General features: G+C 38.0%; 2 long non-coding RNA genes across 2 annotated transcripts in view; both read left to right on the forward strand.

Annotated features, from left to right (window-relative positions):
• LOC104863830 overlaps positions 1 to 1,089 on the forward strand; it is a 29,454-nt gene extending 28,365 nt beyond the window's left edge. Inside the window, exon 6 of the long non-coding RNA XR_780698.1 lies at positions 1,030 to 1,089. This is a non-coding gene — a long non-coding RNA (uncharacterized LOC104863830). The remainder of the gene's footprint in view (positions 1 to 1,029) is intronic.
• Positions 1,090 to 2,258: 1,169 nt separating this feature from the next.
• On the forward strand, positions 2,259 to 26,280 carry LOC104863829. Its single transcript, XR_780697.1, has 3 exons — positions 2,259 to 2,448; positions 24,509 to 24,621; positions 26,134 to 26,280. It is a non-coding gene; the product is annotated as an uncharacterized LOC104863829 (long non-coding RNA).
• The last annotated feature ends 1,339 nt before the right edge of the window (positions 26,281 to 27,619 follow it).

A 27,619-nucleotide genomic window follows, 5' to 3' on the forward strand; every position in this document is an offset into this window, starting at 1 on the left:
CGCAGGCCGGGAGCTCGCGCACACGCCGCCGGGTGATCGCAGACAGGCAGGCAGGCAGGCAGCTGAAAAAACCCCCTCTGGGGTCCTTGGGTCCTTCCTGGGTCTGTTGTCGCGCAGGCCGGGAGCTCCCGCGCAGGCCGGGAGCTCGTGCGCACGCCGCCGGGTGATCGCAGACCTTGTAGAAATATTTGTGGCAAGTCTTTTGCCTGTTTCAAACTGACCTAAATAGTAGCAGCAAAGCAATAAACAAAATAGATAAAAACCCACTCTTTTATTATTAAAAAATGTTTGTTACTTTATAAAACATGTTGCCTGAGAGTATTTTCAAACAATGATCTCCCCTAGTGCATTTAAAATACAAATGTTCAAAAATCTCATACTTAATTCGGGGGCAATTTTTTTTTCCAATGACCAAAAAAAGAGAGGTTGACGTATAGATCACAGACTTCTCCCCAGGTGAGTTGGTAAACACTTTCATCCCAGTTCAGGGGTCAGCCCATCTGGGCTAAATTGTGCTCATTTCCTATACAGGTGTTAGGTTGAGAGGCTGACATTTGCTTGTGATGAGCAAAGTAATCAAAACACGAAGAAGAAATGCTGTGAACCTTATAGCACGCTCTGTTATCTCTGCAGGTGCTGCTAGGAAATAGGTTCCTTACTGATATCCACACCACTGCTTTATTCCTTCTCCCCAGACCCACCTGACTTCCTGGTGGGTCTCACATGTGTTTTTGAAGCTCTAAAGGTGACAGGTAGGCCAACTTTTGGCGTTTATCTTCTTGAGCAATTCTGGTTACTCTAGATTACAGTATTTACCTGTGCTGAGAACTTACAATGTTCCAGGCACACTTCATGCATTCAAATCAAGTAGGTAGAATAGAAACGTAGTTGTAGCATCATTCTTCTAAGATTTGTTGTTCTGGAGTTAGACTTCTTGAATTGGAATCCTGGTTCTGCCCCTTTATATACGGTATAACGTTATTTGTTCTTTAAAACCAATGGATAGGTAGTATTATCTCTATTTTTCAGATGAAGAAACTGAGGCTAAGAAATAACTTATGATTGACCACAGCTGCAAGCTCTGCAAGGGTAAGTGGCACAATTGAAACCATATTGGTCCAAGTCTAAAGCCCAGGTATTAAGCCACAGTCATGGAGAAATGGTGCCTGGTGCTCAGTTCTTTGTCTGTTTCACCTGTGTAATGTTAGGTGTTACTGCTAACCACCTAAAACTCATCCATGGAGGTGCAGCCGACACCTACAAAGACTTCCTCCATGGAACTTAAAAGTGACTAAATACTGAATTTAAATTACTTCAATTTCTTAAAGAGAAATTTTGAAAATTAACTCATACATTGTCAGTTATTTAAGATACTGATACCATATGCTCACATATTTTGAGATTTCTAAAATCAGCTAGCACCCAGTTTCAGTTTTCTAATTATTTAAACTTGTCATAAATCACAGTCGTACCTTTGCTATGCCTTACCTCTAGATTCTTTCTGCTTTTCCCCTTTTCACAAATAGGTACTATCAAATATTCAGTGTTGGTGTGCCAACTTGCATGTGCTGTGATATGGTTAATCCTTGTATGACATGGCTTTGTTTCTTTAACAAGCCACTTTTATAAGCGATATATTTATTAATATTAATTTTACCTCAGTGAAAACTTATGCTACCAATTTTTATACAAACACAAAGTTCAGATTTGTTTTTAAATTATTGAATAGTATGCATTACTCTTTCAAATTAGGCACAATTGACATCTTGTATTTGCTCATTTATTTGAAAGCTTGTTGCTTTTTCTTTTCTTTTTCATTTAGGGTCTATGAAGAAGTGTGCATTTCATAATGTTTCCTAAATAAAGCAATGGTGTAGAAAATTAGCAGGTTAACACTTATTTGGCAATGATACAGTCTCCTAAAGACAAAATTAACTTGATAAAAATCTAAAACTGCTAAGCTTCCTTTAGATAAAGATGTACTATACTTTTAATAAATTTCTAAATTAAAAGAAATAATCCATCAAACAGGCTTTCCAACGTAGAAATTCTGTAAAACCCTGATTAGAGTTTCCAGAAAGTAGATAATTCTTTTTAATGTATTTTGGATAAAATTTAAAAACTAGAACTTATTTAGAAAACAATTTGTTGAACCCTTTTTTGTTTGCAACTACTTTATTTAATTTTCTATTGCTTTCTATTGGTGGCACTTAATTCCCCTTTTATAGATGAGAAAACACTTGGAGTGGTTAAGAACAAGATAGCATAGACTAAGTGGCTTGTAAACGGAAGATCCTGCACATCCTATGACCAAGGAATTAATGTGGTATCTGATGTGACCCACACACAGTTACAGACGGTATCTGCTGTGTCCTTATGTGGTACAAGAGGAAGGCAGCTCTCTGGGGCCTCTTGTAAGGGCTGTAACGCTGTTTCTGGTGAGCCATGGTGAGTGACATAATTCCGAGGTCCCTTCTTGGGCTCCTAATATCATTATATCAGTGTTTGGGTGTCCACATGTGAACTTGGGGAGGGTCCAATCTTTGGACCACAGGAGCAGTAAACTACACGCAGAGAATTCTACATGTGCAAAGATCTTAACCTCGGGGGGAGATTGTGGAAACTTGGAACAATAAGAGTGGTCTGCGTGGGTGTCCCTGAGTCACCAGGTCTGGCAATGTAGGGATTCCTAGAAAATGTCAAGGACTTGGGGATTCAGCGTCACATTCTGGAAATAATATTTTTATCACAATAAGATAAATAGGTCAGAGGATGTCAAAGGTAAGAGTACAGTTGGGAGGGTTTAGTGGTTGACAAGTCAACATGGCAGTACAGACTTGGGGACTGATAGTGGAAATAAAGAAGGGTGATTTTGGAACTAAACTGGTAGGATGAACATACAGCCAAACAGAGGGTGTGGAGATCACTGGTGAGAATGTGTGCCACATAATTCTCAGGTTACATCCTTGTGATACTTGAGGCAGTTGTCACCATTTGTTGAGATTTCTACTGGACGGAATGTATTTTCAGGAAGATTATTAGTGTTTGCCTTTGAAACATGCTGATTAGGTAATTTGATGCATAGATCTTAAAGTCAGCAGAGTTGTTTGGAGAAAGAGGAAAAGTAAAGAAAAATCAACCACTTATTTTTTCTTAATTCTCAACAAAAAATCCTACGCAGTCTCAACTAGAAACCTCTTCATATTTATCCTTAACTCTATGCGTTTAGACATTAAAATGTATCACAGTTACCTGGGCACAGGGCAGTGGGGAAGATGCACTCTTTGGATTCATACTGCCTGGATTTTTACCATTTCCCACTATAACTTTTCCTTCTGTGCCTTAATTTCCTCATCTATATTAGGCTAATAATAGCTAATTTGTAATGTTTCTGTATCAGAAAATAAGGTAATTCCAGGACAATTTTAGAACAGTGCTCAGCACATTTTACATGCTTGATAAAAGTTAGCTCACATCATCCAGGAAGTTTATCTAAATTAGGATTTACATCAAGTTGTAGAGCCTCGGAGCTCTGTAATAGGTACTCGGTTGAGATATAATCTGATTGTGCCTCTGCTTGGAGATCGATGACAGATTCAAATTGTGTGCCGGTTAAACTGTCACAAAGTGACTGGGAGGAATATTTTTAATAGTATTCATTTCTGCATCCTATGGCAGACCCGCTAAATCATGATCTGGGTGATTCAAGGGCCACACGAACGCACAATGGTGCCTCCTCGGTTTATGAACACTTTTGATGGCGAACAACTTGGTTCTTAAACAGAAGCATTTGGCAAAAAATTTGTTTTTCTCTGCAAACGCCGACACACACATCCATGGCCATCTTCCCCAGAATCATGGAACAAATTAAATTTATGAACCAAGGTACCACAGTATATGACTATTTTTTTCTGAGATTCTTTTTCAGCTTCAAGTGTATAGTTAGCCATCACAATGTGTATTTCTCTTTATAGTGGACACATTTTGCTGCCAGTGGTCTGTCTCTGTACAAAGTACCTTTCCCAATTCCCCCTGCATCTAAATATGGCCATGTGACCATTTCTTGCTGTTGAAATGTGAACGAGAGTAATGCTTGTAACTTCTAGGGTGAATGTTAGAAAGGTTCTTTGTGTTCTGGACATTCTCTTTCCTGTGTGGCTTGGCTGGCTGAAGGGAGCAATAAAACTCAAACTGGAAGTAACCTAGGTCTTCAAGTAGCTATGTGTAGGAAGGGTAACCAGTAGACAAGAGTACAATCCAGAGCTGTTATAAGAATGACGATTATGCTTCTGCTTTGTTAAATAATAAAAATATTGGTGTATATTTATTATAGATGCTTCTTTCCCCTCAATGATTTTTCCTTCCTTCAGACTGTGTGATAGTCAAATCTTGTGTGTAAATTTTGCTAGATGATGGTGTCTGCCTATTAAGTCAAACAGTAGTCTAGATATTGCTGTGAGGATATTTTGTCGGTATGATCAGCATCTGAGGTCATTTGACTTTAATTTAAGTAGGGTTTGTTTTGACAATGTGGGTTAGGCTTTGTTCAGTCAGTTGGAGACATTACAAGCAAAACAGATCTGTGTTGAGGAATTCTGCTTTGGAAATATAATATAGAAATCCTCCTGGAGTTTCCAGACTGTTATCCTGCTCTGTCAATTTCAATTTGTTGGCTTTTACAGTGACCCCCCACTCCACACGCGTGTGTGCACACACACATTGGTTTTGTTCCATTGGAGAACACTGACTGAGATAAAGTCTACATCTATCCAAAGAACATGATGGAAAGTTTCTCAAGTCAAATGAATTAACTTTACATAATTCTAATTTCCTAGCTCCTGTCCTTCTCCACCCTAACTCTCTCAGCCATCTTGAAGCCAGTTTTCAGCACATATATTAAAAACATACTCATCTGGATAATTTACTTGGGAATTACTAGACCAAATAAGATTGCTATTTGTTAGTTATTAAAATATCACTCAGCTCTGAATAAATATCAACATGTCAATCATTGTGGGTTTTATATTTAATATTGCTCAAGTAAGTAGTAATTTTTAAAATGTGCATTTTGTAGACTCATTTTAATATTACAAAATATATTTAAATATTCACACCTTTCAGCATAGATTTACCCTTCTATTTTTTTATATGATAGCTTAGTAGGGTTTTAGTATTCTTTTTTTTTTCAGCTGTAATTGAGTTTATTGGTACATTTTAGGGATATAGTACAGTTACATTCATTGTTGGGATCTTGTACCTCTACATGACAAGTCTTGATTCTCATTTTTTCCCCTTACCCTAGTATTCTTTAAATAGGAGCCAGTTTCTGCTTTGTTGATCCACCTACAGCCAATTTATTGAGTTTTATAAAACAAAGCAGTGTCTTTTTAGATCATTATTTAAACCGGGCATGGTGGCGCACACCTGTAATCCCAGCACTCGGGAGGCTGAGGCAGGAGAATTTCTGTGAGTTTGAGACCAGCCTGGGCTACATAGTGAGCTCCAGGTCATTCTCAACTACATAGTGAGACCCTGTCTCAAGAAACCAGAAAAAAAATTTAAAAATTTTTAAAATTAGATCATTATTTAAAATACAAGTTGAAAAATGCTTCATAGGCAGAGAGTGTAAATATTCATGTTATTCTTTTAAATATTTTGGCAAAGTTTCCATAGAGATGAAAGTTGAAATTATGAAATACTATTTTATAATTGATACTGATGGCTTAATGCCAATGACATTTTCTGTTTGAGGTCCCCAGACAAAGTGGCCTACATTCCTTTATCTCACGGAGGACACACGATTCCTATCCCCAAGCAGACTGCAACTACATTTGAGTTGTAAACCGGCTTCAAGATGGCTGAGAGAGACAGTGTGGAGAAGCCCTGGAGCTTGGAAATTAGAATTATGCGAAGTTGACTCATTTGACCTGAGGAAGTAATAATCAGTCGCTTCTTAGGAAAGAGGCTCTAAACAGAAAGTTGAATGATTGAGGCAGGTGCTGGCCCTTGATCACGTTTCCGGTATTCTGTGCCAGGAGAAGGTGATCACCCACTTGCCCCGCGGCTTACTGCACGCACGCGTGGGCAGGCGCATAGACATGGATGCACACGCATGCCCCGTTGGCAAGGCTCTTTCACTCATGGTCAGATTGTGAGAAGACGTGAGTCTAGACTATTCTATTTCAGTTAGCTTTTGGTTTCTTTCATTTGCGGTTTTGTAATGGCAACTACTGCTTCATTTTTCAAAGCCATGTGATCTAACCCAGGGAACTATTTGCCAGTAGTGGTGCCTCAGAAAATAATGATTTATTGTTTTCCACGTTGGGCTGCCCAAATGAGATGTGGCAAGTGTCCATTTCCCAAGTATCTTCCCTGTCTAGTTTGTCTTCTTGCTTTTCTAATGCCTTTTATGTGATGTTAACCCAACAGTTTGAACTCTCTGAACATTAATTTCTTTCATCAGCAAGAAGAGGGATTTTAATAGCAGTGTTCATAAAGATGGAGCTAAGTTGGATGATAATTTTCCTTTAACTCTTTGTCTTTTTTTTTTTTTTCTTTTCTGCATCTGTATTACTGAATTCCAGGGAAGGGCAGCTTAAAGTGTTTGTATTTTTGTAGACTCACCTAACAGTTGGGACCAGTTTGGCCTTACTCAAAATAGACTAAGGTAATTTAAGACAAAGATCTAAGCAAGGTATCAAATGGAAAAAAGGAATAGGCATAAATCAGTAAGTCATATGCAAGGTGCTGTCTAGTCAGATGCTATCAATCACTTGGGACTTCTCAAGATATCCCCCAGCCCATGCGGTGCTCGGGGTGCTTTTCAAACCTTGGAATTCCTGGGCCTCAGCTGATGCTCTCCAAAGCAGGCTCTGTGGCAGTCAGGCCTAGGAGCCTTTTCTATGTTTTCTTTTGTTTTTAAGTTGCAGGTGAAGCTGGGGAGCACATAGTCGCCCAAGATGTACATTCATTGTGTTAGTTTTGAGGAGGATCCAAAGATGAAGCCCCTGAGCTGCTACCTCTTACTAAATTTTACTTTTGCAGCCATGGATGATAATCTCTGGCTCTCTGGCTTCCATCTTTTCCTTCTGTGCCCTCAGCCACAGGGGTGTCTGGGCGTGAGGAGCAGGACCAGATCCAGCTTCTGTGACAGCACAGAGCACTGACTCCATGTCAAAGCGAGTGTGGACAGAGCACTGCCAGTCTTTCTGGTGAATGGGCCACTTCTTATAAATAAATTAAATCGGCCGCAAAACCAGATACGTTCTAGAACCCTCAGGGCTCCCCCTCTCCGATCTTCTGGCATTAGAAAGTTTAGGAATTTCCAAAATTTCTGCAAATTAGGTGAGAAATAAAAGTTCTACAGATGGATTATATGGATCATGTGCTATTTTTACTACTTCCAAGAAAATAGTCTCAAAGTACCATAGTAACTCTTCACACTTTTATATGTTTCAACACCTGCAAAAAAATAAAAAATAAAAAAATATATATAATTTGCTCATACAGTGGCATTAATTAATTAGCCTTAGTCTTGCATTGGTGATTTTTGTTTTCTGTGGGTAGAAGTAATTTTACAAATTTGCCCATAAATTTAACTCAAGTGGTGCCAGGACTGAAATCCTTTTATAAAATCAAAATGAGATGGTTCTTCATTTTCTGTTGTTTCTTGTGTTTTATAGATACTGAGAAAAGCAGAAGGAAAAGACTTGTGTTCACATTTACTTCATATATGCTTTTGCAGCAGTGTTTAACACATACACACTGCACACTTATGTACACACACACTTACCTTCTTCCTATGTAGGATATGATATGTCGTTATGGGAAAGAAAACAATTGTGACTGGATCATTATCCTGGCTCTTTAAAATAGAAAGCTAAATTCTGACAGTGTTTAATCACTGAACTGTTTTCCTTCCTTCCTTCCTCCCTTCCTACCCTCCTCTCTTCTTTCTTTTCCTATGTCTTATCTCCACAGGAAGTCAGAGAAAAGAGATTTGAAAAAAAACATTTAGGAGATGGACATGTTGCTTTTTGCAAAGAGAATGAGTGTATAATCGGCTTGACTTTTTTGTCTCTTTTTTTCTGTGTTTCTGCAAAAATGTGGTTATTGAACAAATGAGCCATGTCAGGCCCTGTCCTCAGTATTTCATATGTATTTTCTTTCATCTCACCATAGGTAATGAGATAAGTGTCCTGGGATACGTACGAGGTTTAATTAATTGCCCAATTCATCTAGGTAGTAAACCACAAGCCTCTCTCTCTTTCTCCTCCCTTCCTTCCTCCGTTCCCTTCCCTCCCTCCCTCCCCTCTTTCTTTTACTTCCCAGGTTTTTATAGAATACTCATTATATGTCATTATTATAGGCACTGGGGGATATGGCAGTGAATCAAATCAAAACAGCACCTGTCTCCTTGTAGTATGCAGTCTAGTGGGAAAGACGAATGGTGTCTCAATGAAGAAATTCAAAAAGAAAAGCTGTGAAACTGATAACAAGATAAAGGGCTAGATAATGCTATAGTGAATGTTACACCGATTTGGGCAAATGACCTTTTATTTACAAGGACCTTAGTGAAATGAGGGCCTCAGCCACAGGGAATCTGGAAGGCGAAATTCACTGACACAGGGCGTGAGTCCTGCAGAAGCCATCCCTGCTTACCCCTGCTGTCCCTAATCTCTCTACTCATGTTCTCACCCAGCTATGATACCTTGTACTCTTCCATGAGCTCTGTCCTGTCCCATGACAGGATTTTTAATCGGGTTATTCCCACTTTTTCTTTTCTGCTGAAATATTAACCTCCCTCAAACCTTCTGGGCTCATTCTGAGCGTAATTAATTTCCTTTCACTGGACATAGCTGTAAGCATTCACCACAATCAGAAAAGACCCCAGGGAGCCTCCTCCTCGCCTGCCCCGTGGGCTGCATCAGTGACGGCGTGGGGTCATGTTGGCTGCTGGGGCTCCAGCCCTGCTCTTCATTTGTAGAAGTTATGTGTGGCTCAGTACTTGCTTACATATTTATGCTGAACATACTCTAGTGCAAAGAATTTATTCTTTGCCTTTGTTGAAGTTTAAATCAACAATCAAATATATTGCCTCACTTTTTTATTAGTTCTTGTGGTTTTTCTGTTTTTCTGTCAGCTTGTCCATTTGGGGATGATTCTCGGGAAGACGTGCTTGTGTGTAAAACGCCCCAAACGTATTTCATCCCTTGTAGTCCACATCACACATATATTATTTAAACCTTCTTGAATGAGTGGATACTTTTCTCTTGCTCAGCTCCTGGGCTGATGTCCACCACACCAGCCTGATAGCATCATCGTCCTTCTCTGCTTGCTGGAGAACTTTGGGAAAGGCTTCTCAATTTTTAAGCGTCAAGTACTTTATCTGAACAATAAGACAATAAAGCCAATTTTTTTTTAACTCAGGGAGTTATGGATTTTCAGTGCCGATAATGTGAACAGTGATTTTGTTATTTTGCAGATGTAACATTCCTTGTTAACTTCAGACCTTCAATGTGCAGTTACTGTTAGCAATATCATCACTACTGTCACCGCCAAAGTAATAAGTATGTACTAAAGTCAAATGTGCTATGCAAGGGGACTTCGATGGAAAGCAGCAGTTCCTACCCAAATGAACTTCAGCTACAACCTCACTCCCTGGGGGCAAACACTTTTAATATTTTTGTGTTTATATTATAATGTTTCAGTAATATTGCTATATCTCTGTCTTGATTAATTCTCTTTAGCCCTTCATTATATCTTCTGTGTTTTCTCACCTTCCTTTTTAAACAAAAAAAACCTTTTGCCCTTGACATCAAATATATGGGGAGAAACAGTTTGAAGAAAAGAGAGACATTTTCTTCTTTCGCTTCTGACACCCAGGCATTCCATCCAGGTCCATTTGTGTTCTGAGGCCAGGAAGTATCTGTTATACTCGGTCATTTGGGGGGGGTCCCTGAGAAAATATTTTTAGTAGGTTATTTATCTTATTGTGGAAAACTATGAAAAAAAATCAGAATCCACCAAAAATTGAGTTCTTTATTATACAAGGAATGTGCTATCCTATTTAGTGACAATTTCATGGTCTCTGAGATTCAATGAATCTGAGTGTCTTTGATGTTATTTTATTTTCTTTTTCCATCTTATGTACTAATATTAACATTCACTAGTAGACTAGAACTCCTGAAACTGTCAAAATAAATGAAGGCAAAACAAATTCATTGCCTTTTTGTCTTCTGAGTAGTTTGGAAAACCAGTTAGTGTGATCTTTCCCTTTTTTTCCCTGAGAACTATGGACTTGTTTAACATAAATGAATGAATATCTTATATTTGCTGGGAATTGTATAGGAAGACAGTACTCAAGAGAGTTGGAGGTAGGTGGATAAAAATGGCATTTATCATAAGGAAAAATGTAAGGATTCCTTCCATTACTCAAGAAAAGATTCAGGAGTCAGTAATAGCTACTGTATGGGAAGAAAGATGCTGCTTCTTACTGAATAATGCAAAATTGAAAGAAATAAATAGTTTGCCTGGATGTAATGTAGCAAAGAAAAAAGTTTAAAACATAGAGTTTAATACACAAAAATCCTACCCAGAGAATAGCACCACCCTCTCTCTTCTCATTCGTTCTTTCTTTATCTTTTCTTAAATTTATCTAAAATTTCTTTTATCCAAAAAGTTCTTCAAACGTTTATAAATTTTATTCATGTACAATTTCTCTTACTTTGAAAACTTCCTAGATGGATGAGAAAGACCCGAGCCACCTGGCTGTTCCGTTTGGAACTGCGTTGCCTTCATTACACTGCCGTTGGATCTTCTGTATCATTGTCAGCGTCTCCGTGTTTCACACAGGTTATAAATACCACCGAAGGAAAGAAGGGGACGCAGAAGGGCTTCAGTGGCAGAGGTTTTCAGCCACTGTTTGCATCCCATGTCCTTCTCGGACTTTACGGAGATGACATCCAATACGTTACTCCAATGTTCATAGTCCTCAGCTATAAAATCAAACCTGCTTGTCATTACCCTGCCTGCCTGCCTGCCTCCCCGCCTTCCTCCTTCTGTCTTTCTCCCTCCCTCTCTCTCGTTTCCTTTCTTCATGCACCAATATTTCTTTCTGGTTGGGAGGTCAGTGTCACTTATGGGCGAGGCACTCCCTTCTCTAGGCTGTGACAGTGGTGGAAGGAAAGCTTGGTCTGACAGGACATTTTCTTGGCAAAGAAATATGATGGACAAAGCAATACGATGTTCTTGGTGCTTCTTGAGTGTTTAGCTAAGAACACTTTTATTAAAATGAGACAATGAAGTCAACATGAGGAGAAATGTGGAAGAAACACTGTGCATAAACACTAAACAGAATGCGACGTCCTCTTGCATTTATCTTTGCCGATGCCCGGAGAGGCTAAGGTCTCCTTATTGCCTTTGTCATCCTTTCAGTTTTCTTTATAAAGCTAAAGTACAGCTTCTCAGTTGTCTTTGTTTGAATCTTGACTAATATTGTAATGAGATTGTGGTGGAAATTGAAGAAGGTTACACAGATAGCACTCGTGTGTCAAATGTGCAATCGGTGTTATCTTAGGGGATAATTATGACATTGTTGATAATTCGGCTAAGAATCTTTGTTTATTTCTATAAAAACCCTTCAGGACAGCATTGTTTATTAGAAAGTGCTCACTCAGTGAGATTTAAATAACTTGATTTCTCTCCTTTCTAAATAGTGAGAGGAATGAAGAGTTAGAATCGAATTTAGTTAACAGTATTGTATCAATGTCAATTTCCTGTGTTTGATATCTGAGAAGGAATCTATTATTTTTGCTAATTGTTATGTCTATAATTAAACCTGAAAAGTTAAAAACCTCATTAAAACATTGTTCTGCTTAGTAAGTTATCTATAATGTAATATTCTATGACAACAAAATGAATTTAATTTAATCTTCTTTCCAGACAGTAAGCACAGTTTAGCATTGTTATATTTGATTGATAACAGTTTGATGACTTTTTCTTCCATTTGTATTAGATTATTTAGACATTTCTTAATAGAGTAATTTAACATTTAGGAATTTGATTTTGATGGAAATTAATTTTCACTTATATTTGTATAATGCAAATAGCAAAATAATTTAGCAAATCACTAGGATTTTGCTTATTTGCAGTTGACTGACAATTTAAGAGCTCAGTGTAACTACTTTTGAATACACTACCTTTTAAAAATTGATTGTTTATAGATAATTAAATAGACTGCACAAAGAATTCTTGCAACCCCCTCTCTCCTCTTTGTCACAGTTTTCTTCTGTGATTAATAGAGAAAATATTAGTTTGGTGCATTGTATAAACAATGAAACAAGTTGAGTGCATCCTTACAAAGTGGTGCTCAACATTTATATTCAGGCCACCTCTGGTGTCTCTTGGTTCTATTTTGACAAGGCAAGTGTCATGCATTGCCATCATGCGATCATGCAGAATAATCCCCTGACCTAAGTGTCCTCTCGATCAGCCTGTTCACCCATCAAGCCTTCCTGGGGGCCCCAGCAATGGCCAATTTATTTTTACTGTCTCTGTAGTTTTGCTTTCTCATAGAATCCTACTACGGTATAAGGAATACTGCCATACTATCGTAAAATCATACTATGGTAATCATACTGTGGTAAGAGGAATCATACTATGGTCCCTTCTCAGACTGATTTATTTTACTTAGTGACATGTATTTAATATAACTCTAAATATTTCTTTGGACTTTTAGATGATTTCTTTATACCATTAAATAATATTTCATTTTGTGGGTATAAATAGTTCACTCATTTGCCTATACTGAAGCAGCATCTTGGTTGCTTCCAACTTTTGGCAATTTTATAAAAGGTGCTTTGAAATTAAATTATGAGGATCTTAATTTGTACCTCAGATACGCCTGATCAGGTACGTTCAGCTGTGGGTCGGTACATACCTCCACTGTATCTTAAACGCACTCATAATTTTTAAAGCAAATCATTTCCTTATTTCTTTAACGAGAGTGGTTTTGTTGATATGATTCTTCTCACGTGTCATCTACTACAGTGCCAACTATTCAAAGAGAGACTTAAAATCAGAACTTTATTTCATTCGATCCTAGGTAGCTTTATAATCAAGTTGTCACTTTTTCAGATGGTATACCGAAAATTCAGGGTACAAGACAGCAGAATATCATCGATAGCAATGAAAGTGAGCTTAAAATGAGTATTATTTTGTAAAAAACAAATATGTTCTGTACGAACTGCAGGTGCTGTAAACCCCAAGTCATACATTGCTTGTCAGTTACCTGAGATATAAATTGATCAAATTACTTTTTGGGAGATGAAAGTTTTAGAAATGAATTTAGTAATAAATCAAATGTCACTTTAACTTCGTTTTCAGGAAAACTACAGGATCACAGTCTCTTGCATTTTTCTATTATGATTTTTAAAAGTCTTTAACTATGATCCAGGGAAGAAAGCCAGGCAGGTACTATTAGGCTTACAGCCATACCGAGGAAAGTGAAGTTCAAAAAGATAAAGTGATTCATTACTATGTATACTGGCTCCTCAGTGGATGATGGCTTCCATTTCTGACTCCCAATTTAGCCCTCAGCATAGTTACCACAGTCTTCTAGATGGGAGAATTCTTAAAGTCAGTTCAGGTTAAAAATATTCTACATCCTGTAAGGGCATGTCCAGCACTATACAAAAGATTGCAAATATACAAAAGATTGACCTTTTATAGATTCTCTTTTATTTGGTTCTAAGTACAGTACTTGGGTTTTATGAAAGGAAACAAAGGAAGCTTTTTATTATATATAAAAAAAAAACCAACAATGCCTTTTTCGATTTGGGATGGGTCATAGAAACCAGGAAATTGGGTGACTTATCCCAGCTTAAAAGCTCTACTGCTCCTGCTGTCGTGTGCCTTTCCTGCTGTTTTACTTTTTCTTCACCAAGACACAATGCCTGCTGTTCACAACTTAAAAGAAGAGAGATTTATTTGTCTCATGGTTTCCAGAGGGTTCAGTCCCAAATCAGCTGGCTCCAAGGCCTGCCTGGTGTGGTAGAAAAGGCAGAGAACAACTGCTCATCCACGGTAGGTAGGAAGGAAGTGAGAGAGGAGAAGGAGGAGCAAAAAGAATGCGTCCGGCCAGGTCACATCAGGCCTGATGTTAACAGCACAGCCAGCCAGCTGTTGGATGCTTCCAGGGAGCAAGGCACTCATGAGTGTAGCACCCCCGTGGTCCACTCTCCACACAGTCAGGAGTTTTGTGGAACAAAATCAAAATGGATTAAAGATCTAAAAACAGAAACATCGAACCTACCGGAGGATAAAAGAAGCGAAACACTTCACGGCATAGGTGTAGGAAAGGATTTTCTAAACAGAACCTCAGTTGCACAAGAAATAACAGCAAGAACCAACAAATGGGATATCAGACCAAAAGTTTCCATATAGCAAAAATAAATTCACTGAAGAAACAACCTACAGAATGGGAATATTTTGTTGCCAGCAACTCCACAGAATTTTATATATTCTAATACCTAGAATATATAAAAATTTTTTAAAAAAGTAAACCACCTAAAATTACAGACACAGTCAAGAAATGGGCAGGATAAATGAACAGATACTTTAGAGGGGAAGAAATAGCACAGGTTAAAAAATATATGAAAAAAATCTTTCACGTAGCTGGCCATTAAAGAAATGCAAATTTAAACAACAGTAGGGCTGCACTTCACTCCAGAAAGAATGGCAATCATTAAGAAATCAAACAATAACAAAGGCTGGTGTAGCTATGGTGAAAAAAAAACTTTCTTCACGGTTAATGGGAATGTTAGCTAGTGCAACCATGGAAATCTGAGTGGAGATTTCTTAAATAACTGAAATTAGAAATTTCATAATACCTCTGCTATCTTCCCCAAAGAGTTTAAGTCATTTTAGATAGCATAGTAATAATTGCACACCGAAGGTTATAGCAACACAATTCATAATGGCGAAATCCTACAAGCACCCTGTATACCCATCCACAGATGATTGGATACAGAAAATGTGGTACCTACATGTAATGGAATACTACTCAGCTATAAAGAATGACAAATTTGACACATTTGTAGGAAAATGAATCCACCTGGAAAATATAATGTTGAGTGAAATAAATCAGGGACACAGGTTTGAATACTGTATGTTATCTCTCATTTGAGGCAAAGTAAAAGCAGAGAATAATAAAGAATGAAAGTGGATAAGGGAATGGATCTCTTGCAGTAGGGAAATGGTCCAAGGGAGCAAGGACTGAGGAAGAAGGGGAGCGGAAGGGGACATAAGAAGAATAAATATATGCTGTATACAGGAACCTAATAACCTCAATGAATGTAAGCATTACATGCCATAATACAAGTTAAGATCGATAAAATCACCAAGAGGGGAAATGGAGAACACAGGAAGGGAAAGGGGCAGGGGATCAAAAAAAGGGAACTAGCTGTGGCACATGCATGTACCCACTCCCCGAGATGACTGTAAGCTGTAGACATGCACTAATAAAGTAATGAAGCTAAAAAGCACATAATGGCTGCCTTTGACAGCAAGTTCCAGAGGATGACTTTCCACTTTTCTGTGTAATTGTTTTACATTTCTGCATTTAAGGCATTTTCTTCTTAGAGTGAATCTGTGTTTGTTTCCCAACACATCTGAGGGTCTCAGGTCTTTCTTCGTGCATGGCACAGATGTGTGTGTTGCATGGCACAATAATTGATTTATTTAATTTAGTGTTTTACTTTGAGTCAGTCTTTCTATCAACCTTAAGCTTTTGATACCATCCTCTAATCGCTGCTAAATATTTTTCCAAGAAATATCTCGTGTCGCCAATGAACCATCATATCAAAGCGTGTCCAAATCTCTCACCCTCAGGTTGCTCTCAGTGACTCCTCCCAGAATCCTGCTAATAGATGGTAAGTGGTTGTGATGCTTTTTCTGGGAGCAGATGAGACTTGCTCACATCAATTGGGAGATGCTTGCTGATAGATTCAGATTTCAGCAAGCATTTAGTTGCTCTACTGTTTTATACAGTGGAGGAGATTATAAAATCCACACAGAATGTAGGGAAAACTGGGAGCTCTGCTATTCCCCAAACAAAATTATTACATGGAGAGTTTTGCTCTGCTATGTAATTTATTTTATTGAAGGGGGAAAGATCTCATAATTAACTAAAAAGTTCAAATACAGGTTCAATATCCCTTATCCAAAATGCTTGGGAACAGAAACTTTTCACATTTTCATGTTTTGTATACACTTAATGAGGTATCTAGAGAATGGCACTCAAGTCTAAACCCCATATTCATTTTTCATATGCTCCTTATATACAGCCTGAAGACAATGTTGCCCAATGTTTATGATGCTTGCATCTTAACTGCGGCCCACCCCTGAGCCAAGTGTGGAATTTCGTACCTGAGTCATTCCCTTGCTCAAAAAGCTTCTGATTTGGGGCATTTGAGGTTTGGGTATTGAGGTTAAGGATACTTGACCTGTATTATATTTAGGAAAACTGACGTGGCTCATTTATCTTTCACGAGGGAGCAGACAAGATAACACCACAGAGTAAATGCATTCTCGGGGTGCAAGAGCCCTGGGTAAGTTAAGGAAGTCTGTCTTTGGAAACATCGGATACCAAACTTCAGTACTCCTGTGCTTCTGTCAAGGGCTTCTTATGTCCCCCATCACATTTCAGTAGAAAAGTCCCTTTAAAAACTTTTAAGTACTTAAGATGATTCTGATTAAAAGTCTTCTTTGCATATGTGTATATCAGATTCGAAGACTATTTTTCATTTTTTTTTTTTGAGACAGGGTTTCACTATGTAGTTGAGACTGACCTGGAACTCACTATGTAGCCCAGGCTGGTCTCAAACTCACAGCAATCCTCCTGCCTCAGCCTCCCGAGTGCTGGGATTACAGGCATGCACCTGGCTTATATTTCATGGTTTGAGAAGCAAAATTTGCGACTTAGCAGTTTATCAACTGTGCCCAATTTCATGTCAACTGGCTGCTATTTAATTTTAAAAACTAATTTACTCTTGTGTGAGTAGTGCACTTTGGTAATGCTTAATGGTGACGTTCATTTAGGTGAAGTGATGCATGCATTTAACATGTCTTGTGTTTTTTTGCTCCCATTACCCCGCCCCTTTTCTTGTCCTCACCTCTGATTTGCTTCCGTGTCTCTAAAAGCCTATTCCTACCTTCCTGTCATCTCCCGTTCATTCATTCATCTCTTTATTCATTCATATGTATTTATTTATTTATTTATTTGGGTTCTCATAGAAAAGAAGATACGTGGGATGTAACTTTCTAAGTCTAGCTTATTTAACTTACCATGATATTCTCCAGTTCTACCCACTTTCCTGAAAATCACATAATTTCATTCCTCCGTATGGCTGAATCACAGTCCATTGTGCACATATAACACATTTTCTTTATTCATTCATCTGTTGATAGGAATGTAGGCTGTTACACAGCTTGGCTACTGTGAATTGTGCCATTCTAAATATAGGTATGCATGCTTCATTCTAGTATACTACTGTTAATTCCTTCATGAATATACCCAGGAATGGTATAGCTATATCAAAGAGTACTTCTATTTTTTTCTTTTTGAGGTAGAGTCTTGCTATGTAGTTCAGGCTGGCCTTAAACTTACTGTGTAGCCCAGGCTGGCCATGAATTCATGGCAATCCTCCTACCTCAGCCTCCCAAGTGCTGGGATTACGGGTGTGTGCCATGATGTTTCACCAGATATTTCTATATTTAGTTTCTTATGGAATGTTGTACTAACTTCCATAGAGGTTGTTCTAGCTTACCTTCCTTCTAAGAGTGTAGAAGGGCTCCTTTTACTCCTGCAGGCTTTCCAGCATTCTTTGCCTCTGTATTCTTGACAATAGCCATTCTGTTGGGTAATATGGAATCTCAGTATAGTTTCTATTCACATTTCTCTAATGGCTAAAGATATTGAGCATTTTCTCATACAATTATTGGCTACTTGTCTGTCTGTCTTTAAGAATTATCTATTGAGTTGATTTTTCCACTTTTGGGGGGCTTTTTTGGGAGTTTCTTCTGTATTAATGAATCCTCTGCGTGAAGAATAGCTAGCAAACATTTTCTCCTCTTCAGTAGATTGTTATTCCCCGCTATGTAATAGTCTCTTTTTGCTGAGGGGAGACTTTTAAATCGCATTTGTTGATCCTTGGTATCAGTTCCTTGCTTTTAGACGAGTATTCGGGGCTTTTGCTGTGCCCGTGGCTTCCCAGTGGTTCTTATGTAAGTATTTCACCCTGGTACAGTTCCTGGATGGAAGAGGCTGTGTGAGGCAACAGCCCTCTAAAGTTAAGGGTCTGTGGCTAGAAATATGACCAGCAGGGAAAATTTATTCACTGTGATTCTGTGACAGAAAATACTCCTTGAATTAGGAAACTGAAATGAAGTTATGAGTTATGTTGTGATTTATCTCAGTAAATTATCAATACATCAATAGTTATCACCACTCATGAAAATAGGACTGGAGTATATTATTGCCTATTTTTATGACTCTAATTTGAATTGACTTATTGTAAAATTGAGAAAATAGAGAAAGAAGAAAGAATTAACTTTTTGATTGATTATATAGATATCCAAAATCCCCAAATCATTTTTCAGTGCATATATCTGTGTTTTGTCTAGAGCTTTACATTTTATAAACTGGCATTTATCATTATTCACTCTTCTATAAACTTAATGATTGTTTTAATATTTCATATTTATTTTATGCTATTAAATATTATTTTAGATTTTGATTTTAGATCGAGATTTTAAAATTCTTGTGTATCATGTCTCCATTTCTGTACACAATGTAATTTATTGAGCCCATGTCATGTCAGTCTATTTTTCTCCTTCTATTATATGCTCATAAATATTTATTATTTTTGTAATATTTTTAAAATATAAATTCCAATTCATAAGACTAATACGATAAGTGACATGAAGTTTTTTTTAGACTTGTAATGTATTTGCCATAGGTCCATTCCCGGGTCTTATGGCCAAGATTATGTATTAAAATGAAAAAAAAAATAAAAGAAATAGTTTGGAAATAGAAGATGAAACAACGTTTGATGCCTTAGTAGGCTGTGGCTCTCCTAAAGGAAGTAGATGTGAGGCCCGGATACCACGATGGCCCCATGCTGCCGTCAGGAATGGGAATCGCAGGTGAGCCCAGCGCTCTGACACTGCTTGCCACGCTGTTTTGGGCCAGTTTCTTCTGCCCAGGTCCTGCTGTGAAAATAAATGCAATTAGCATTTAGGGTCTACTGAAACTATATATGAAGAGTCTCTATGTACAGTTTAAAACCTGCTCGCCTTATTTACAGTTGAACTAGAAAATGTAAGCTGTATATGTTAAAAGGAAAACTGTCATATTAGTGAAAGTTGTGAAAACCTAAATTTAAAGGTAGTTTGTGGCTTTAGAAGTTTATGACATCCTGTACTAAGGCTTTCACATCCGATTAAATTACACAAACACAAACGTGCACACGCGTGTACACACACATGTGCACACATTCCTCATGATTTAAATAAGCTATGAGAGTTTGAATAATCAATTCCAGGGAATGCAGTCAGCAAATAGTCATGTGTTTGGCTCAAATTTGGCTCTAATGATATATAACACCTACTTTGAATATTCTAAAATAGTCTTCATTCAGTGTTTCATCACCTCTCAAATACTTACAATTAATATTCATACCAGGTTAATTTTCAGCATCTATCTGGGTCCCTTTATTCATTTTAAATATAGCAAACAGCACCAATGAAATTGACATTATACTAAACAAAGTATATTGTTGATTATGATAGTGGCAAAATGTGGGATTTTTTTTGAAAAATAGTAAAACCAGTATGATTGGCTTTAAAATTGATCAGTGCATCAGAGTGCTTTCATTTGCTTAGCTGAAAGGTCTTAATTGTCTTTCTCATTCTCTTGCTTTCTACTGTGATACTCAGGCAGAATGAAGCACACCAAAGACAATTCTAGTCTTTCACTTGCCTGAGATACTGTCCAGTGCTTTTGAAGAAGAAGTATTTGTTTCCTGAACAAAGCTGATTAATCTTTGTCCCACAGGGATAATTAAATATATGATGACATTTACAGAAAGATATTCTGCATATGATAACTCACAATGCCATAAAATTAGAAACAACACAAATTTTCCTCCAGAGATTTACTAAAGAAAGCTGAATTTCAAAAACAAAGATTATATAGCCTTTAAAATAAAGATAGAAAAGACAGTCATGATAACAGACCACAAAAACCCACTTGTAGTGTTCTACTCTGTAAAATTGCACAAATGCATGTTATGTTCATAAAGGTTATGTGAAGAATAATGTTTGGAAGATTGCTCAAAATGTTAACAGGGATTATGATAAGTTAACGGGTTTAAGCATGGCTTTATTTTTACTTGGTTCAGGTGATTATTAAGCAGAAACATCACTATACTTGGTTCTTTGCCTATTATAAACAGGCATTTAATTTATACAAGAATCTTGCATGATAATAACAAGTGTTGTTTTACAAACATAAGGGTAAGCAATCCAAAAATAATAGGTCTTTAAAAACTGACCTTTTTCTTCAAAAATACTGTACTGACAATGATTCATATGTGTATATCTATCTAGCTTTGTTAAACTGCTTAGCAATGTAATAAAGGCACATTTGTTCATGAATATGTATGAGATTAGCTGATTTATTAAGATATATAAGCTATAAGGAATAATTTTCCAAGTTGTTAAAGATTATTGTTTAACTCTGCCGTATTGGGTTTCATGGGACATTATTTGGTTTTGTACCACTTCACAATTTCTGCCAACTTCAGTCAATCTGTCTGATGCTTGAGATCCTATCATTCCCCCTGCAGCTCTGTGGAATATCATGTAGGGATGTGCACACTCAGTATCCTTCCAAAGCTCACATGTGAGACTTCATTCAGCTCCTTCTCTTTATTTTTTGTCAACTGTCTCCAGTGGTGGCATTTGCATTTTTGGCTCCTTTCCCATTGCAGCAGCTAAACACTGTCTTCTGGCTGGCTGAAGGACCCTCTTCTTTCTCAGGATGGCCATTGCTCTAGGAGGCTGAGGCTGACTGACTCCGAGGCAGCTATTCCATGCAAGTCTGTGGCCTCCTGTGACCTCTGCCCTCCCGCTCTGCAGGAGCTCAGGGCAGCATAGCTGCAGAGGCTGTGTCTGGCTGAGCTTGGCTTCCCCACTCCCTCGGTAATAAACCTCTCCTCCAGCATGGTGTCTTGGGCTTCTCTCACAACATCTTGCCCATGTCAGAACTGGCTTCATGCCTCTTCTTGAAATGTGACACTGTCTCTTGTGACCTTTTTCCTTTGGAGTTGTCTGGCTCAACTCTTTGTTTTGAAAAGAGAGCTATCCACACGGCATCACACAGGCAGTTGCTTTGGGAAGGAAAGCACCAGCCACCATTCAGGCTGTAAGTTTAGGGTGTTAGCCAGGTAGGCAGCAAGGCCAGATCTTCATACTGACCTCTTGTACTTCCAGGATCTGAGCTGCTACAGAGGAAGGTGAATTCGGATGTTGTCACACCACAGTAATCAGTTTTAACAAGTTCAAGGTTGTGAACTTCCCTGGGCATCCAAAAGAGTATGCCTGAAGAGCAGCGGTAGCGGTGCAGGTGTGCGATCTGTGTGTGTGATGTGTCATGCTGGATGGGGCTTCGAGTTGGAGCTATCTGCTTTGATCCTGGGCTCGCTTGCTTCTCTATGATATATTAGTGGTGCTGTTGCTGTGAGAGAGCTGTCACCAAACCCTCCGATAATCTGGACTACACCCAGTGTGTGGTAATCATTGTGCATACACACACACGCACACACACACACACAGTTTCTTTTGTTGACTGGGGATTTTAGTGTGCAAAAATTCTTGGCCAGGAGTTTTCCCACAAGACTCAGATTGAATCAGTACTGCCAGCTTTTGGTTCGAGTCCAGCAGATGCTGTATTTCTCAAAGTAGAAGCTGCCTGGATGGTTCCGTCACCTTTCTCTGGTATGTCCCATTGGGACCTCACCCTCGAGGATAGGATGATTTTCTTTCCATTTATCTTAACAATTTTATATTGTTTGAATTATTTATTATGAGGGCCATCTGATCTTTCTTTGTTCAGCATCTATTAGGTTTCGTTTGGAGTTTTGTCATCTGTAATTTCGGAGAAGTGTGAATGTTTTCTCTTCTTTCCCATTTTCCCTTCCCTGCCTTTCTTTTCCCTTCCTTTCACTTATTTTCTCTTCCCTTTCCTTCTTTCTTTCATTTTCTCCCCCTCTTCTTCCTTTAGTTCTTATAGATAATAAGCATAGATTCTGTGGGATTTTTTTAAAGCTATAGCACACCCTTTATATAGAGAGCAATGGGGTACAAACTTAGCAGTCAATTTTATATTGATATCCTTGATTGATAATATTTTCCACCTTACTGAAATGTCATATATTTACTGTGGAAATGGCATGATGGCAATAATGCTTCTTAAGAAACAAGAATCGCCTAAACAAAATGATCCATGAATATTAGTATTCATTTAGACTTAATTTGTATGGACTTCTGTTCAATCTAAGTATCAAATTTAGAGAAACACTCTGAAACAGCGGTTGATTTGCCCTATGACTTTCATGTTTCTAACACATTCCCTTGCCCTGACCATGGTGAAGAGCAGTCAGTGAGTACAATATGGTGGGAGGTGAGCTAGTGATACCAACACACTAGTCCATTTTCTTTTAATTGAGGGAAAATGCACATAGTGACAGATACAGAAAGGAATTATACAATTCAATGGGTTTTGATAGGTGTATGCACTTATAACCTCTATCAAATTGAGATACAGAACACCTTCACTTCCCTAGAGAGTTCCTTTTTTTGCTCCCCACACCCCAGGCAAACCCACACGAGAGGCAGCTGCTGTTCAGATTCCTATCATTTTACTTTAGTTTCTCCTAAATCATATAAATGTGCTTAAATTGTGTACCATTATCTTTCAGCAAAAGTAGTGTCTTCTGAGTTTCACTTTTGTTATACAATGTGTCACATTTTTTATGTTTTAATGGCTGCACAATATTTTACGAATGTGACACAGTTTAACACACGATTTAAAATGCCCTAAACTTAACTTGACAATACTTTTTGTGAATATGTGATGTCCCATCTCTCGTGTAAGTGTTTAGAAGGTAACTGAAAGGTCTTAGGGTAAATGTATATTTTAGCTCAGAAGAACGGTCCAACTTAAAATATCTACTTTTCCCACCTTCTCAACAATTTCATCTGTCATTTTGACGTTAGCTACTCTGATAGGTGTGAAATTATAACTCATGTGATCAGTGTTCCTTTGATGAGCGGCGATCTTAGTCCAGCTAGTTGACAGTATAAACCGCATTTTCTTCACTTCCGCAATGTGTATAAAGAGTGATGCCTCACGATAGCGGAAAACTTGGCTGGGATAATGCATGCGCGCCACCTGATTCCCAGAAGGAGCTTGGAACTGTAGATTAAAGATTACCTCTTCAGACTACACTGCAGATCTGTTATTCTTATTTCCTTTTGTCTGTATTTTCCCTCTGGGTGCAAGCATTTCAGAAAAAGGGGTTTGAGTTTTTTATTCCATTTGCAGTTGCAAAGCCTGGCTTTGCATTGTGTGGCAGTGTTGCCTCTCTGCTTTCTTCATTTGGTGTGTGTTCACTTTTAGAAACTCCGTAGCATCGAGGCAGCTTACTTGGGCAGCACTTTCAACCTTTTTGGTACAGGGCTTTTGTTTTGTTTTGCTTTCATCAAGTACTTTTTACTCTACTACCTCTGAAGACAAGCAGTTCGGTGTCTGCCCTTATACTCAAGCTGCACTCCAACTGTGTCTTCTATTAGTTTGCACACTTAGACAGTATAGTCTTTAGGCTTAATCTTTTACCACCCTTGTATTTCAAACAAAAATGTGTGTGTAGGATCACTTCTTTGGTGACAGTGAGGCCAGAGTTTTTCCAGCTACTGTTTAGACAGTATAGTCTTTAGGCTTAATCTTTTACCACCCTTGTATTTCAAACAAAAATGTGTGTGTGTAGGATCACTTCTTTGGTGACAGTGAGGCCAGAGTTTTTCCAGCTACTGTCTCGCATTTTGGGGCACTGTGTGTTGTGAATTTAGAAATGAGTAGCTCTTTCTCTTCACTTGGAAATCGAAGTACCCATGAGTCATTTATTGATGCAGGTCTTCCTTTGTAAGTACAGCTGTAGGTAGAAATACTACCTGATGAGAAGGGCAGAGATTAGTATAGGAGCAGGAAGAAGGAAGTGATGAGGAAAGCCACGGGAGGGACTTCTGTGTAGAGGGATGAAATGATGACAGAGGGGAAAACTCGCTCACCTCAAGGGGCACAAGAAAAGGGGCTGGGAATTGTTTCGTGAGAATATACAGCAGGGCGTGGCATCCTTCTTAATGATACCTTGAACTTTTCCTCTAGTGACACAAGACTTCTTGGAGCGAATTCAGCCACCCGTGGTGCTTCTTGAATCAAAGGGAAAGGAGAGAATGAAAATGGTAATCGTAGATGAAGCACAGTCTAGAATTGCAGCTGTAAGTCCTCGCCTGAAATCACTTGTTCTTCAGTTTACTTGCTATGTGATCTCAAAGCTGCCCTCTGAAAGATTTCCTCACTGAATATTGATTGAGAGATTTTTGTGTTCATTTTTCTTTTGGTACCGGGGTTCAAACTCTGGACCTTGCGCTTGCGAGGCAAGCAGCACCACTGAGCTAAATCCCCGGCCCTCTCACTGAATATTGAAAACCAGGATAGTTTCAACCCTCCTGGCTTGTTCTGCTGAATAGAGAAAATAGTGCGTATAAATCGCTTAGAACATGACTTAGAACATAATACTGTATGGTTTTAATGTGTTTGAAGACCTATTCTGCCCTCAGTATTAGGCTAAGCCTTTTCAGACATTGTTTTATTTATTTTTCCAATCTGGAGAGTTGATTTTACTGTTCTTAGCTTGCATATGAAAAACTGAAGGATCAAAGAAATTAAGCAATTTTTCTGAGTCCAAAGTTTGGTAAGTATGTTTTTGCCACCATATTCTAGATTGCACCAAATAGAGACTAAGTCCCTACTTTACTGTTTATTACTATAACTCTGCCTATTGAGTAGATAGCATCATATTAATGGCTTAGCTGAAAATTTTTAATAAAGGAAAAAGAATTAAGGGAAGTGTGCTAAAGGGGTTAGATACAGTTAAGTATATCTCTACACTATATAGTCTATCTATCCATTATCTTTCTGTCTTACTAACTAAATAGGACCATCTATAGCTGCCATAAAATACTATAGGGTATACAAAAAGAGGAAGCTGAACAATCTGTTTATTGCTAAATTATCTAATGTACTTATTTAATTATCCTTACCCTTAATATGAATGAGAAATAAAAAGGATCCAAAAATATTATACACTTATCTTTTCATATATATACATGTGTATTCATAACATTCAGAATAGTTTATTTTCTCTACCTGTGAATGTGCTTGTTGATGAAAACAAGATTATTAATGTGGTTTCTGATCCCTTTAAAATGTTCAAAGTCATAAGAGACCTCATGGTGAGAACATACCAGGTAAACTTCAAAAACACATCAGAAGTACCATGATGCAAGTAAAAATAAATAAAAAAAAAATTTCTGAAACAAGATAAATACATTCTAGAGAGGAGATCTATGGCTACTTTCATCCCTGGAGACCTAGAAGGAGAGGGCATTATCCCAAGGAGAATCCATTCAAATATTTAATGTATTTATAGATTTTCTTACTCTTAAACTTGTAAATTTTTTAAATTTTAGAATACATCATATTTATTTCATTTTAAAAAATATAGTACATGATTCCCTTTTACCTTCTACATTTACCTGACTGTTAACATCTCTGTATATAGTATTTATCACATATAAGATGTTAACTGTATTATAATTTCAATAATTATTTCCCTTTTTTCCTGTTCTCCCCTAGAACACTACATTATATTGTATTAAGTTATCACAGATTTCAGCCATTTTCTTGCTGAGACAATTTCTTGCCCTTTTCCTTTTTTTTTTGAATAGGACCTTGGCAGTTTTCAAGAGAAGTGGCCACGTACTTCAGGGAATACTCCTCATCTTCAGTTTCTCTGTGGTTGTCTTCATAGTTTAAGTGGGGACATAGATTTCTAGGCAAAGATCACAGAGGCGAAAGTACCATTCTTATCGGATCACAGCAAGGATACCTGTTATCAACACTTATCAAGAATGGTGTTGACCTTGGTCACTTGGTCAGGACAGCATGTGCCAGTTCCTCAACTCTAAAATTGTCCTTCCCTTTCTATTCATTAGTTTTTAGAAGTGAATCACTAGGTGCAGTGCTCATTGCTGACAGGGTGGAGTGAGAATGTAATCTTCACTGACAGGTGAGAACATAATCTAAATAAATTCTGGGGAATTGTTACACATAAGATACATACGACTTCTTCCACATTGGTTTCCTTATTTTTCATTTGTTTATATCTGGATCACTTCTTGGGTATTTAGTTTGTATTCTGTTCCAGGAATACACTGTTCAGTTTTGTGCCCACTGTTTTGTGGGTTCCGTAGGGGGCTATTCCAGGTTTTCTCCTTAATTCTTTCACTTGACTACATCCTTTGTTTCTAGGTCACTTCTTTTCTCTCTGGCGTTTTACTTTGGAACAAGACTTATGAAAGAATGATAAAATATTGTACCATTTCGTGACATATTTCTCCAGATTCCCCCTTTTGTTAACATCCTAAAAAGTAGAGTTTCAAAATTAAGATATTGATATTGGTACTATTAACTAACCTGCAAACTCTGTGGCGATTTCCCAGGTTTTCCGCTAATGTTCTCCTGCTTCAAAATCTAAACTATTACTTGTATAGACTTTTAAATTTGGTCTCTGGTCTGCTCACTCTCTTCCTGTGTCGATTTTCCTCTTTGTTTTCCATGATCCCAGCACTGTAGAAGACCAATGACCATGAATTCTGTAGTGCCTATCAAATACGGCTTGGCTGATATTTTCTCATCGTGAGATTGAGGTTATGAATATGGAAGAGAAATTCTACCTTTGAAGCCTCCTCAAAGCTCCTAGTGACAAGTGCTGAACATTGTTAAAAACTTGAAAGATGGGGAATACGATGTCAAAAACTGCCTCTGAGTGAGGATTGGAAATGCGTGCTGTGGCTGGGAGGAAAGCTCAGTGGAAAGGTTCATGGTTAGTGTGTGCAAGGGCTTGGGTTCATTCCCAAGGTCCCCAGCACAAAAAAATAAAAGAGGAAAAGATAGAAAGAGAGGAGGGGGGAGAAAGAAAGTGAGAGAGAGAAAAAGAGAAAGAGCAAGGGGAGAAAAGGCCATAAGTTGTCAAATCAGTAATTTTCAGCAAAATTTGTTGCCAATCCACATCACCGAGAAATCTGTTATTCAGTAATTAATACGCAGAGAAAAAATCCACAGCAATTTGGAATCTTCCTCTACCTAACTGAATCAGACAAGTTTTCTCCAGTGTTGTGCTATACTTTACACCCATTGTTCCTTCCATTGAGA

Source organism: Fukomys damarensis, unplaced genomic scaffold, assembly GCF_012274545.1.
Source record: "Fukomys damarensis isolate Sample0158 unplaced genomic scaffold, DMR_v1.0_HiC HiC_scaffold_8, whole genome shotgun sequence".
In the NCBI taxonomy this organism is placed as follows: Eukaryota; Metazoa; Chordata; class Mammalia; order Rodentia; family Bathyergidae; genus Fukomys; species Fukomys damarensis.